The sequence below is a fragment of the Oncorhynchus nerka genome, linkage group LG17 (genome assembly GCF_034236695.1).
Source record: "Oncorhynchus nerka isolate Pitt River linkage group LG17, Oner_Uvic_2.0, whole genome shotgun sequence".
Taxonomy (NCBI): domain Eukaryota; kingdom Metazoa; phylum Chordata; class Actinopteri; order Salmoniformes; family Salmonidae; genus Oncorhynchus; species Oncorhynchus nerka.
In genome coordinates, this window is record NC_088412.1 from 2,431,732 (window position 1) to 2,446,491 (window position 14,760).

Sequence of the window (14,760 nt, forward strand, 5' to 3'; positions counted from 1 at the left end):
TGGGTGATGGACCGGTGCACCTGGCACCTACTACCATACTCTGTTCAAAGGCACTTTTGAGTGGCACACATACAAAATCCATGTCTTAATTTTCTCATAGCTTTTAAAAACACGTCTCCTCCCCTTCATCTACACGGATTGAAGTGGGTTTAACAGGTGACGTCCCAATAAGGGATCATAGCTTTCACCTGGTCCAGGTTATGTCATGGGAAGTACAGGTGTTCCTAATGTTTTGTACACTCGGTGTTTGTCTCTCTTGCTGGATGAATATGCAACAATTAGCTGACCTCTGTTGCTCTGCTGTCCTACAGTGGCTGAGAAAGTGGATTAAAAAGTGTGACGATGACAGTGAAACATCCAACTGGATTGCAGCTAATACCAAGGTATGGTTATAATGCTACATAACAGAATACCAAGGTATGGTTATAATGCTACATAACAGAATACCAAGGTATGGTTATAATGCTACATAACAGAATACCAAGGTATGGTTATAACGCTACGTAACTTAATACCTAAAACTAAGTTATGGTTATAATGCTACATAACACCTAATACTAAGGTATAGTTATAATGTTACATAATACCTAATACTAAGGTATAGTTATAATGCTACATAACACCTAATACTAAGGTATAGTTATAATGCTACATAACACCTAATACTAAGGTATAGTTATAATGCTACATAACACCTAATACTAAGGTATAGTTATAATGCTACATAACACCTAATACTAAGTTATAATGCTACATAACACCTAATACTAAGGTATAGTTATAATGCTACATAACACCTAATACTAAGGTATAGTTATAATGCTACATAACACCTAATACTAAGGTATAGTTATAATGCTACATAACACCTAATACTAAGGTATAGTTATAATGCTACCTAACACCTAATACTAAGGTATAGTTATAATGCTACATAACACCTAATACTAAGGTATAGTTATAATGCTACATAACATAACACCTAATACTAAGGTATGGTTATAATGCTACATAACACCTAATACTAAGGTATGGTTATAATGCTACATAACACCTAATACTAAGGTATAGTTATAATGCTACATAACACCTAATACTAAGGTATGGTTATAATGCTACATAACACCTAATACCAAGGTATAGTTATAATGCTACATAACACCTAATACTAAGGTATAGTTATAATGTTACATAACACCTAATACTAAGGTATAGTTATAATGCTACATAATACCTAATACTAAGGTATAGTTATAATGCTACCTAACACCTAATACTAAGGTATAGTTATAATGCTACATAACACCTAATACTAAGGTATGGTTATAATGCTACATAACACCTAATACTAAGGTATGGTTATAATGCTACATAACATAATACCAAGATATGTTACCAGTCCAGATCTACAGAACTGTACAGCGAGAACATCGTGGTCTGTATTGTATTAAGCGTTTCAGACTAGGAATACTGATGTAAGAGAGGCCTACTCTGAGACGCTGTGTGAATATGGGCCCAGGCTAATGTGATCTAGATAGACGTTTTTCATACCCTTGGTATTGGCTGCGCTCCACTAGGGGGTTTCACTGTCCTCGGCACACTTTTTCACAGGAGTGTCCAAAGTGTCACGTGACCATTGAGAAGGACGGCGGCTGCAATCACATGGTGTGTCGGAACCAGAGCTGTAAAGCTGAGTTCTGTTGGGTCTGTCTGGGGCCCTGGGAGCCACACGGCTCAGCATGGTGAGTAGTAAGAATCACACACACGTTTGGTGAGTCTGGAGAAACCGGACAGGTGACCGTGTACTCACTTCACGGCCCTCTGTAAGCTCAGTTGGTAGAGCATGGCTCTTGTAACTGCCAGGATAGTGGGATCGATTCCCGAGGCCACCCACGCATAAAAAAATAAAAAAAGGCACGCATGACTGGAAGTTTGGATTCAAGTGTCTGCTAAATGGTATACTGTGTATATATAGTCACCAAACAGTTTTATAAGGTACACCCATCTAGTCCCGGGGTCATTCCTCATTTTGCCTTCAGAACAGCAGATAAGAGTGGAACCTGGTGTGGTCGTCTGCAGGTAATAGCCAATCCGTGACGAGGGTCGACGAGTGGTGCGTTTCCGAGATGCCGTTCTGCGCACCACTGCGTATTTAGGGACCTGTTTGTGGCCCGCCCGTTAGCTTGCATGACTCCCGCTTCTCCTTGGACCTCTCGTCAACGACCTGTGTTCACCCCAAAAGGGAACTGCCACAGACTGGATGTTTTGTGTTTTGTCGCACCATTCTCGATAATCCCTAGACAATGTCGTGGGTGAAAAGCCCAGGAGGGCGGATGTTTCTGAGATACTGGATCCGGCGCGTCTTGGCACCGACGATCACACCACGAACAAAGTCGCTTGAGTCGTTGTTGTTTTTTTTGCCCATTCTAACGTGAAGTCGAACAGTAACTGAATGCCTTGATGCCTGTCTGCCTCCTTTATATATATATATATAGCGAGACATGTGACTCACTGTCTGCAGGAGCTAATGTGTTGGTGTACCTAATAATAAACTCCTGCAGGTACAACTGCAACCGCTACAATGAAGACGATGCCAAGGCAGCCAGAGATGCACAGGAGGTAAGTCTACAGGGTTAAACTTTTACAAAACACTTTCACCTATTATATCTGCCATTCGATTACTGTTGTAGTGGGCGGTAGGTAGGTTATAGTCACTGTTGTAGTGGGCGGTAGGTAGGTTATAGTCACTGTTGTAGTGGGCGGTAGGTAGGTTATAGTCACTGTTGTAGTGGGCGGTAGGTAGGTTATAGTCACTGTTGTAGTGGGCGGTAGGTAGGTTATAGTCACTGTTGTAGTGGGCGGTAGGTAGGTTATAGTCACTGTTGTAGTGGGCGGTAGGTAGGTTATAGTCACTGTTGTAGTGGGCGGTAGGTAGGTTATAGTCACTGTTGTAGTGGGCGGTAGGTAGGTTATAGTCACTGTTGTAGTGGGCGGTAGGTAGGTTATAGTCACTGTTGTAGTGGGCGGTAGGTAGGTTATATAGTCACTGTTGTAGTGGGCGGTAGGTAGGTTATAGTCACTGTTGTAGTGGGCGGTAGGTAGGTTATAGTCACTGTTGTAGTGGGCGGTAGGTTATATAGTCACTGTTGTAGTGGGCGGTAGGTAGGTAGGTTATAGTCACTGTTGTAGTGGGGTAGGTTATAGTCACTGTTGTAGGTTTATAGTCACTGTTGTAGTGGGCGGTAGGTAGGTTATAGTCACTGTTGTAGTGGGCGGTAGGTAGGTTATAGTCACTGTTGTAGTGGGCGGTAGGTAGGTAGGTTATAGTCACTGTTGTAGTGGGCGGGCGGTAGGTAGGTTATAGTCACTGTTGTAGTGGGCGGTAGGTAGGTTATAGTCACTGTTGTAGTGGGCGGTAGGTTATATAGTCACTGTTGTAGTGGGCGGTAGGTTATAGGCGGTAGGTAGGTTATAGTCACTGTTGTAGTGGGCGGTAGGTAGGTTATAGTCACTGTTGTAGTGGGCGGTAGGTTATATAGTCACTGTTGTAGTGGGCGGTAGGTAGGTTATAGTCACTGTTGTAGTGGGCAGTAGGTTATAGTCACTGTTGTAGTGGGCGATAGGTAGGTTATATAGTCACTGTTGTAGTGGGCGGTAGGTTATAGTCACTGTAGTGGGCGGTAGGTTATAGTCACTGTAGTGGGCAGTAGGTTATAGTCACTGTTGTAGTGGGCGGTAGGTAGGTTATAGTCACTGTTGTAGTGGGCGGTAGGTAGGTTATAGTCACTGTTGTAGTGGGCGGTAGGTAGGTTATAGTCACTGTTGTAGTGGGCGGTAGGTAGGTTATAGTCACTGTTGTAGTGGGCGGGCGGTAGGTTATATAGTCACTGTTGTAGTGGGCGGTAGGTAGGTTATATAGTCACTGTTGTAGTGGGCGGTAGGTAGGTTATAGTCACTGTTGTAGTGGGCGGTAGGTAGGTTATAGTCACTGTTGTAGTGGGCGGTAGGTTATAGTCACTGTTGTAGTGGGCGGGCGGTAGGTAGGTTATAGTCACTGTTGTAGTGGGCGGTAGGTAGGTTATAGTCACTGTTGTAGTGGGCGGTAGGTTATATAGTCACTGTTGTAGTGGGCGGTAGGTAGGTAGGTTATAGTCACTGTTGTAGTGGGCGGTAGGTAGGTTATAGTCACTGTTGTAGTGGGCGGTAGGTAGGTAGGTTATAGTCACTGTTGTAGTGGGCGGGCGGTAGGTAGGTTATAGTCACTGTTGTAGTGGGCGGTAGGTAAGTTATAGTCACTGTTGTAGTGGGCGGTAGGTTATATAGTCACTGTTGTAGTGGGCGGGCGGTAGGTAGGTTATAGTCACTGTTGTAGTGGGCGGTAGGTAGGTTATAGTCACTGTTGTAGTGGGCGGTAGGTTATATAGTCACTGTTGTAGTGGGCGGTAGGTAGGTTATAGTCACTGTTGTAGTGGGCAGTAGGTTATAGTCACTGTTGTAGTGGGCGATAGGTAGGTTATATAGTCACTGTTGTAGTGGGCGGTAGGTTATAGTCACTGTAGTGGGCGGTAGGTTATAGTCACTGTAGTGGGCAGTAGGTTATAGTCACTGTTGTAGTGGGCGGTAGGTAGGTTATAGTCACTGTTGTAGTGGGCGGTAGGTAGGTTATAGTCACTGTTGTAGTGGGCGGTAGGTAGGTTATAGTCACTGTTGTAGTGGGCGGTAGGTAGGTTATAGTCACTGTTGTAGTGGGCGGTAGGTAGGTTATATAGTCACTGTTGTAGTGGGCGGTAGGTAGGTTATATAGTCACTGTTGTAGTGGGCGGTAGGTAGGTTATATAGTCACTGTTGTAGTGGGCGGTAGGTAGGTTATAGTCACTGTTGTAGTGGGCGGTAGGTTATAGTCACTGTTGTAGTGGGCGGTAGGTAGGTTATATAGTCACTGTTGTAGTGGGCGGTAGGTAGGTTATATAGTCACTGTTGTAGTGGGCGGTAGGTAGGTTATATAGTCACTGTTGTAGTGGGCGGTAGGTAGGTTATAGTCACTGTTGTAGTGGGCGGTAGGTAGGTTATAGTCACTGTTGTAGTGGGCGGTAGGTAGGTTATAGTCACTGTTGTAGTGGGCGGTAGGTTATGTAGTCACTGTTGTAGTGGGCGGTAGGTAGGTTATAGTCACTGTTGTAGTGGGCGGTAGGTTATATAGTCACTGTTGTAGTGGGCGGTAGGTAGGTTATATAGTCACTGTTGTAGTGGGCGGTAGGTAGGTTATAGTCACTGTTGTAGTGGGCGGTAGGTAGGTTATAGTCACTGTTGTAGTGGGCGGTAGGTAGGTTATAGTCACTGTTGTAGTGGGCGGTAGGTAGGTTATAGTCACTGTTGTAGTGGGCGGTAGGTTTATAGTCACTGTTGTAGTGGGCGGTAGGTAGGTTATAGTCACTGTTGTAGTGGGCGGTAGGCAGGTATATAGTCACTGTTGTAGTGGGCGGTAGGTAGGTTATATAGTCACTGTTGTAGTGGGCGGTAGGTAGGTTATAGTCACTGTTGTAGTGGGCGGTAGGTAGGTTATAGTCACTGTTGTAGTGGGCGGTAGGTAGGTTATAGTCACTGTTGTAGTGGGCGGTAGGTAGGTTATAGTCACTGTTGTAGTGGGCGGTAGGTTATATAGTCACTGTTGTAGTGGGCGGTAGGTTATATAGTCACTGTTGTAGTGGGCGGTAGGTAGGTTATAGTCACTGTTGTAGTGGGCGGTAGGTAGGTTATAGTCACTGTTGTAGTGGGCGGTAGGTAGGTTAGGTTATAGTCACTGTTGTAGTGGGCGGTAGGTAGGTTATAGTCACTGTTGTAGTGGGCGGTAGGTAGGTTATAGTCACTGTTGTAGTGGGCGGTAGGTAGGTAGGTTATAGTCACTGTTGTAGTGGGCGGGCGGTAGGTAGGTTATAGTCACTGTTGTAGTGGGCGGTAGGTAAGTTATAGTCACTGTTGTAGTGGGCGGTAGGTTATATAGTCACTGTTGTAGTGGGCGGGCGGTAGGTAGGTTATAGTCACTGTTGTAGTGGGCGGTAGGTAGGTTATAGTCACTGTTGTAGTGGGCGGTAGGTAGGTTATATAGTCACTGTTGTAGTGGGCGGTAGTAGGTTATAGTCACTGTTGTAGTGGGCGGTAGGTTTATAGTCACTGTTGTAGTGGGCGGTAGGTAGGTTATATAGTCACTGTTGTAGTGGGCGGTGGTAGGTTATAGTCACTGTTGTAGTGGGCGGTAGGTAGGTTATATAGTCACTGTTGTAGTGGGCGGTAGGTAGGTTATATAGTCACTGTTGTAGTGGGCGGTAGGTAGGTTATAGTCACTGTTGTAGTGGGCGGTAGGTAGGTTATAGTCACTGTTGTAGTGGGCGGTAGGTTATATAGTCACTGTTGTAGTGGGCGGTAGGTAGGTTATATAGTCACTGTTGTAGTGGGCGGTAGGTAGGTTATAGTCACTGTTGTAGTGGGCGGTAGGTAGGTTATAGTCACTGTTGTAGTGGGCGGTAGGTAGGTTATAGTCACTGTTGTAGTGGGCGGTAGGTAGGTTATAGTCACTGTTGTAGTGGGCGGTAGGTAGGTTATATAGTCACTGTTGTAGTGGGCGGTAGGTAGGTTATATAGTCACTGTTGTAGTGGGCGGTAGGTAGGTTATAGTCACTGTTGTAGTGGGCGGTAGGTAGGTTATAGTCACTGTTGTAGTGGGCGGTAGGTAGGTTATAGTCACTGTTGTAGTGGGCGGTAGGTATATATAGTCACTGTTGTAGTGGGCGGTAGGTAGGTTATATAGTCACTGTTGTAGTGGGCGGTAGGTAGGTTATAGTCACTGTTGTAGTGGGCGGTAGGTAGGTTATATAGTCACTGTTGTAGTGGGCGGTAGGTAGGTTATAGTCACTGTTGTAGTGGGCGGTAGGTAGGTTATAGTCACTGTTGTGTAGTGGGCGGTAGGTTATATAGTCACTGTTGTAGTGGGCGGTAGGTAGGTTATAGTCACTGTTGTAGTGGGCGGTAGGTAGGTTATATAGTCACTGTTGTAGTGGGCGGTAGGTAGGTTATAGTCACTGTTGTAGTGGGCGGTAGGTAGGTTATAGTCACTGTTGTAGTGGGCGGTAGGTAGGTTATAGTCACTGTTGTAGTGGGCGGTAGGTAGGTTATAGTCACTGTTGTAGTGGGCGGTAGGTAGGTTATAGTCACTGTTGTAGTGGGCGGTAGGTAGGTTATAGTCACTGTTGTAGTGGGCGGTAGGTAGGTTATAGTCACTGTTGTAGTGGGCGGTAGGTAGGTTATATAGTCACTGTTGTAGTGGGCGGTAGGTAGGTTATAGTCACTGTTGTAGTGGGCGGTAGGTAGGTTATTATAGTCACTGTTGTAGTGGGCGGTAGGTAGGTTATAGTCACTGTTGTAGTGGGCGGTAGGTAGGTTATAGTCACTGTTGTAGTGGGCGGTAGGTAGGTTATATAGTCACTGTTGTAGTGGGCGGTAGGTAGGTTATAGTCACTGTTGTAGTGGGCGGTAGGTAGGTTATAGTCACTGTTGTAGTGGGCGGTAGGTAGGTTATAGTCACTGTTGTAGTGGGCGGTAGGTTATATAGTCACTGTTGTAGTGGGCGGTAGGTTATATAGTCACTGTTGTAGTGGGCGGTAGGTAGGTTATATAGTCACTGTTGTAGTGGGCGGTAGGTAGGTTATATAGTCACTGTTGTAGTGGGCGGTAGGTAGGTTATAGTCACTGTTGTAGTGGGCGGTAGGTAGGTTATAGTCACTGTTGTAGTGGGCGGTAGGTAGGTTATATAGTCACTGTTGTAGTGGGCGGTAGGTAGGTTATAGTCACTGTTGTAGTGGGCGGTAGGTAGGTTATAGTCACTGTTGTAGTGGGCGGTAGGTAGGTTATAGTCACTGTTGTAGTGGGCGGTAGGTTATATAGTCACTGTTGTAGTGGGCGGTAGGTAGGTTATATAGTCACTGTTGTAGTGGGCGGTAGGTAGGTTATATAGTCACTGTTGTAGTGGGCGGTAGGTAGGTTATAGTCACTGTTGTAGTGGGCGGTAGGTAGGTTATAGTCACTGTTGTAGTGGGCGGTAGGTAGGTTATAGTCACTGTTGTAGTGGGCGGTAGGTAGGTTATAGTCACTGTTGTAGTGGGCGGTAGGTTTATAGTCACTGTTGTAGTGGGCGGTAGGTTATTATAGTCACTGTTGTAGTGTTATATAGTCACTGTTGTAGTGGGCGGTAGGTGGTTATATAGTCACTGTTGTAGTGGGCGGTAGGTAGGTTATATAGTCACTGTTGTAGTGGGCGGTAGGTAGGTTATAGTCACTGTTGTAGTGGGCGGTAGGTAGGTTATAGTCACTGTTGTAGTGGGCGGTAGGTTGTAGTCACTGTTGTAGTGGGCGGTAGGTAGGTTATAGTCACTGTTGTAGTGGGCGGTAGGTAGGTTATAGTCACTGTTGTAGTGGGCGGTAGGTAGGTTATATAGTCACTGTTGTAGTGGGCGGTAGGTAGGTTATAGTCACTGTTGTAGTGGGCGGTAGGTAGGTTATAGTCACTGTTGTAGTGGGCGGTAGGTAGGTTATAGTCACTGTTGTAGTGGGCGGTAGGTAGGTTATATAGTCACTGTTGTAGTGGGCGGTAGGTAGGTTATAGTCACTGTTGTAGTGGGCGGTAGGTTATATAGTCACTGTTGTAGTGGGCGGTAGGTAGGTTATAGTCACTGTTGTAGTGGGCGGTAGGTAGGTTATAGTCACTGTTGTAGTGGGCGGTAGGTAGGTTATATAGTCACTGTTGTAGTGGGCGGTAGGTAGGTTATATAGTCACTGTTGTAGTGGGCGGTAGGTAGGTTATATAGTCACTGTTGTAGTGGGCGGTAGGTAGGTTATATAGTCACTGTTGTAGTGGGCGGTAGGTAGGTTATAGTCACTGTTGTAGTGGGCGGTAGGTAGGTTATAGTCACTGTTGTAGTGGGCAGTAGGTTATAGTCACTTGTAGTGGGCGATAGGTAGGTTATATAGTCACTGTTGTAGTGGGCGGTAGGTTATAGTCACTGTAGTGGGCAGTAGGTTATATTCACTGTTGTAGTGGGCGGTAGGTAGGTTATAGTCACTGTTGTAGTGGGCGGTAGGGTTATATAGTCACTGTTGTAGTGGGCGGTAGGTTATTATAGTCACTGTTGTAGTGGGCGGTAGGTAGGTTATAGTCACTGTTGTAGTGGGCGGTAGGTTAGGTTATAGTCACTGTTGTAGTGGGCGGTAGGTAGGTTATAGTCACTGTTGTAGTGGGCGGTAGGTAGGTTATAGTCACTGTTGTAGTGGGCGGTAGGTAGGTTATATAGTCACTGTTGTAGTGGGCGGTAGGTAGGTTATAGTCACTGTTGTAGTGGGCGGTAGGTAGGTTATAGTCACTGTTGTAGTGGGCGGTAGGTAGGTTATAGTCACTGTTGTAGTGGGCGGTAGGTTTATAGTCACTGTTGTAGTGGGCGGTAGGTAGGTTATAGTCACTGTTGTAGTGGTAGGTTATAGGTCACTGTTGTAGTGGGCGGTAGGTTATATAGTCACTGTTGTAGTGGGCGGTAGGTAGGTTATATAGTCACTGTTGTAGTGGGCGGTAGGTAGGTTATAGTCACTGTTGTAGTGGGCGGTAGGTAGGTTATATAGTCACTGTTGTAGTGGGCGGTAGGTAGGTTATAGTCACTGTTGTAGTGGGCGGTAGGTAGGTTATATAGTCACTGTTGTAGTGGGCAGTAGGTAGGTTATAGTCACTGTTGTAGTGGGCGGTAGGTTATAGTCACTGTTGTAGTGGGCGGTAGGTAGGTTATAGTCACTGTTGTAGTGGGCGGTAGGTAGGTTATAGTCACTGTTGTAGTGGGCGGTAGGTAGGTTATATAGTCACTGTTGTAGTGGGCGGTAGGTAGGTTATAGTCACTGTTGTAGTGGGCGGTAGGTAGGTTATAGTCACTGTTGTAGTGGGCGGTAGGTAGGTTATAGTCACTGTTGTAGTGGGCGGTAGGTAGGTTATAGTCACTGTTGTAGTGGGCGGTAGGTAGGTTATAGTCACTGTTGTAGTGGGCGGTAGGTAGGTTATAGTCACTGTTGTAGTGGGCGGTAGGTAGGTTATATAGTCACTGTTGTAGTGGGCGGTAGGTAGGTTATAGTCACTGTTGTAGTGGGCGGTAGGTAGGTTATATAGTCACTGTTGTAGTGGGCGGTAGGTAGGTTATATAGTCACTGTTGTAGTGGGCGGTAGGTAGGTTATAGTCACTGTTGTAGTGGGCGGTAGGTAGGTTATATAGTCACTGTTGTAGTGGGCGGTAGGTAGGTTATAGTCACTGTTGTAGTGGGCGGTAGGTAGGTTATATAGTCACTGTTGTAGTGGGCGGTAGGTAGGTTATAGTCACTGTTGTAGTGGGCGGTAGGTAGGTTATAGTCACTGTTGTAGTGGGCGGTAGGTAGGTTATAGTCACTGTTGTAGTGGGCGGTAGGTAGGTTATATAGTCACTGTTGTAGTGGGCGGTAGGTAGGTTATATAGTCACTGTTGTAGTGGGCGGTAGGTAGGTTATAGTCACTGTTGTAGTGGGCGGTAGGTAGGTTATATAGTCACTGTTGTAGTGGGCGGTAGGTAGGTTATAGTCACTGTTGTAGTGGGCGGTAGGTAGGTTATAGTCACTGTTGTAGTGGGCGGTAGGTAGGTTATAGTCACTGTTGTAGTGGGCGGTAGGTAGGTTATAGTCACTGTTGTAGTGGGCGGTAGGTAGGTTATATAGTCACTGTTGTAGTGGGCGGTCACTGTTGTAGTGGGCGGTAGGTTTATAGTCACTGTTGTAGTGGGCGGTAGGTAGGTTATAGTCACTGTTGTAGTGGGCGGTAGGTAGGTTATAGTCACTGTTGTAGTGGGCGGTAGGTAGGTTATATAGTCACTGTTGTAGTGGGCGGTAGGTAGGTTATAGTCACTGTTGTAGTGGGCGGTAGTGGTTATATAGTCACTGTTGTAGGTAGGTTATAGTCACTGTTGTAGTGGGCGGTAGGTAGGTTATAGTCACTGTTGTAGTGGGCGGTAGGTAGGTTATAGTCACTGTTGTAGTGGGCGGTAGGTAGGTTATAGTCACTGTTGTAGTGGGCGGTAGGTAGGTTATAGTCACTGTTGTAGTGGGCGGTAGGTTTATAGTCACTGTTGTAGTGGGCGGTAGGTAGGTTATAGTCACTGTTGTAGTGGGCGGTAGGTAGGTTATAGTCACTGTTGTAGTGGGCGGTAGGTAGGTTATAGTCACTGTTGTAGTGGGCGGTAGGTAGGTTATATAGTCACTGTTGTAGTGGGCGGTAGGTAGGTTATATAGTCACTGTTGTAGTGGGCGGTAGGTAGGTTATAGTCACTGTTGTAGTGGGCGGTAGGTAGGTTATATAGTCACTGTTGTAGTGGGCGGTAGGTAGGTTATAGTCACTGTTGTAGTGGGCGGTAGGTAGGTTATATAGTCACTGTTGTAGTGGGCGGTAGGTTTATATAGTCACTGTTGTAGTGGGCGGTAGGTAGGTTATATAGTCACTGTTGTAGTGGGCGGTAGGTAGGTTATAGTCACTGTTGTAGTGGGCGGTAGGTTATAGTCACTGTTGTAGTGTTATAGTCACTGTTGTAGTGGGCGGTAGGTAGGTTATATAGTCACTGTTGTAGTGGGCGGTAGGTAGGTTATATAGTCACTGTTGTAGTGGGCGGTAGGTAGGTTATAGTCACTGTTGTAGTGGGCGGTAGGTAGGTTATATAGTCACTGTTGTAGTGGGCGGTAGGTAGGTTATAGTCACTGTTGTAGTGGGCGGTAGGTAGGTTATAGTCACTGTTGTAGTGGGCGGTAGGTAGGTTATAGTCACTGTTGTAGTGGGCGGTAGGTAGGTTATAGTCACTGTTGTAGTGGGCGGTAGGTTTATATAGTCACTGTTGTAGTGGGCGGTAGGTAGGTTATAGTCACTGTTGTAGTGGGCGGTAGGTAGGTTATAGTCACTGTTGTAGTGGGCGGTAGGTAGGTTATAGTCACTGTTGTAGTGGGCGGTAGGTAGGTTATATAGTCACTGTTGTAGTGGGCGGTAGGTCAGGTTATAGTCACTGTTGTAGTGGGCGGTAGGTAGGTTATAGTCACTGTTGTAGTGGGCGGTAGGTAGGTTATAGTCACTGTTGTAGTGGGCGGTAGGTAGGTTATAGTCACTGTTGTAGTGGGCGGTAGGTAGGTTATAGTCACTGTTGTAGTGGGCGGTAGGTTTATAGTCACTGTTGTAGTGGGCGGTAGGTAGGTTATAGTCACTGTTGTAGTGGGCGGTTAGGTTATATCAGTCACTGTTGTAGTGGGCGGTAGGTAGGTTATATAGTCACTGTTGTAGTGGGCGGTAGGTAGGTTATAGTCACTGTTGTAGTGGGCGGTAGGTAGGTTATATAGTCACTGTTGTAGTGGGCGGTAGGTAGGTTATAGTCACTGTTGTAGTGGGCGGTAGGTAGGTTATAGTCACTGTTGTAGTGGGCGGTAGGTAGGTTATAGTCACTGTTGTAGTGGGCGGTAGGTAGGTTATAGTCACTGTTGTTATAGTCACTGTTGTAGTGGGCGGTAGGTAGGTTATATAGTCACTGTTGTAGTGGGCGGTAGGTAGGTTATAGTCACTGTTGTAGTGGGCGGTAGGTAGGTTATATAGTCACTGTTGTAGTGGGCGGTAGGTAGGTTATAGTCACTGTTGTAGTGGGCGGTAGGTAGGTTATAGTCACTGTTGTAGTGGGCGGTAGGTAGGTTATAGTCACTGTTGTAGTGGGCGGTAGGTAGGTTATATAGTCACTGTTGTAGTGGGCGGTAGGTAGGTTATATAGTCACTGTTGTAGTGGGCGGTAGGTAGGTTATATAGTCACTGTTGTAGTGGGCGGTAGGTAGGTTATATAGTCACTGTTGTAGTGGGCGGTAGGTAGGTTATAGTCACTGTTGTAGTGGGCGGTAGGTAGGTTATAGTCACTGTTGTAGTGGGCGGTAGGTATAGTCACTGTTGTAGTGGGCGGTAGGTAGGTTATATAGTCACTGTTGTAGTGGGCGGTAGGTAGGTTATAGTCACTGTTGTAGTGGGCGGTAGGTAGGTTATAGTCACTGTTGTAGTGGGCGGTAGGTAGGTTATAGTCACTGTTGTAGTGGGCGGTAGGTAGGTTATAGTCACTGTTGTAGTGGGCGGTAGGTAGGTTATAGTCACTGTTGTAGTGGGCGGTAGGTAGGTTATAGTCACTGTTGTAGTGGGCGGTAGGTAGGTTATAGTCACTGTTGTAGTGGGCGGTAGGTAGGTTATAGTCACTGTTGTAGTGGGCGGTAGGTAGGTTATATAGTCACTGTTGTAGTGGGCGGTAGGTAGGTTATAGTCACTGTTGTAGTGGGCGGTAGGTAGGTTATAGTCACTGTTGTAGTGGGCGGTAGGTAGTAGTCACTGTTGTAGTGGGCGGTAGGTAGGTTATAGTCACTGTTGTAGTGGGCGGTAGGTAGGTTATAGTCACTGTTGTAGTGGGCGGTAGTGGGTTATAGTCACTGTTGTAGGTAGGTTATAGTCACTGTTGTAGTGGGCGGTAGGTAGGTTATAGTCACTGTTGTAGTGGGCGGTAGGTAGGTTATATAGTCACTGTTGTAGTGGGCGGTAGGTAGGTTATATAGTCACTGTTGTAGTGGGCGGTAGGTAGGTTATAGTCACTGTTGTAGTGGGCGGTAGGTAGGTTATAGTCACTGTTGTAGTGGGCGGTAGGTAGGTTATAGTCACTGTTGTAGTGGGCGGTAGGTAGGTTATATAGTCACTGTTGTAGTGGGCGGTAGGTAGGTTATATAGTCACTGTTGTAGTGGGCGGTAGGTAGGTTATAGTCACTGTTGTAGTGGGCGGTAGGTAGGTTATATAGTCACTGTTGTAGTGGGCGGTAGGTAGGTTATATAGTCACTGTTGTAGTGGGCGGTAGGTAGGTTATAGTCACTGTTGTAGTGGGCGGTAGGTAGGTTATATAGTCACTGTTGTAGTGGGCGGTAGGTAGGTTATAGTCACTGTTGTAGTGGGCGGTAGGTAGGTTATAGTCACTGTTGTAGTGGGCGGTAGGTAGGTTATAGTCACTGTTGTAGTGGGCGGTAGGTAGGTTATATAGTCACTGTTGTAGTGGGCGGTAGGTAGGTTATAGTCACTGTTGTAGTGGGCGGTAGGTAGGTTATAGTCACTGTTGTAGTGGGCGGTAGGTAGGTTATAGTCACTGTTGTAGTGGGCGGTAGGTAGGTTATATAGTCACTGTTGTAGTGGGCGGTAGGTAGGTTATATAGTCACTGTTGTAGTGGGCGGTAGGTAGGTTATATAGTCACTGTTGTAGTGGGCGGTAGGTAGGTTATATAGTCACTGTTGTAGTGGGCGGTAGGTAGGTTATATAGTCACTGTTGTAGTGGGCGGTAGGTAGGTTATATAGTCACTGTTGTAGTGGGCGGTAGGTAGGTTAGGTTATAGTCACTGTTGTAGTGGGCGGTAGGTAGGTTATAGTCACTGTTGTAGTGGGCGGTAGGTAGGTTATAGTCACTGTTGTAGTGGGCGGTAGGTAGGTTATATAGTCACTGTTGTAGTGGGCGGTAGGTAGGTTATATAGTCACTGTTGTAGTGGGCGGTAGGTAGGTTATAGTCACTGTTGTAGTGGGCGGTAGGTAGGTTATAGTCACTGTTGTAGTGGGCGGTAGGTAGGTTATATAGTCACTGTTGTAGTGGGCGGTAGGTAGGTTATAGTCACTGT

The 14,760-nt window shown here is 46.2% G+C and overlaps 1 pseudogene; it reads left to right on the top strand.

Moving 5' to 3' along the window:
- Positions 1-14,760, top strand: part of LOC115115726 (E3 ubiquitin-protein ligase arih1-like) — a 56,914-nt pseudogene that overhangs the window by 32,322 nt on the left and 9,832 nt on the right.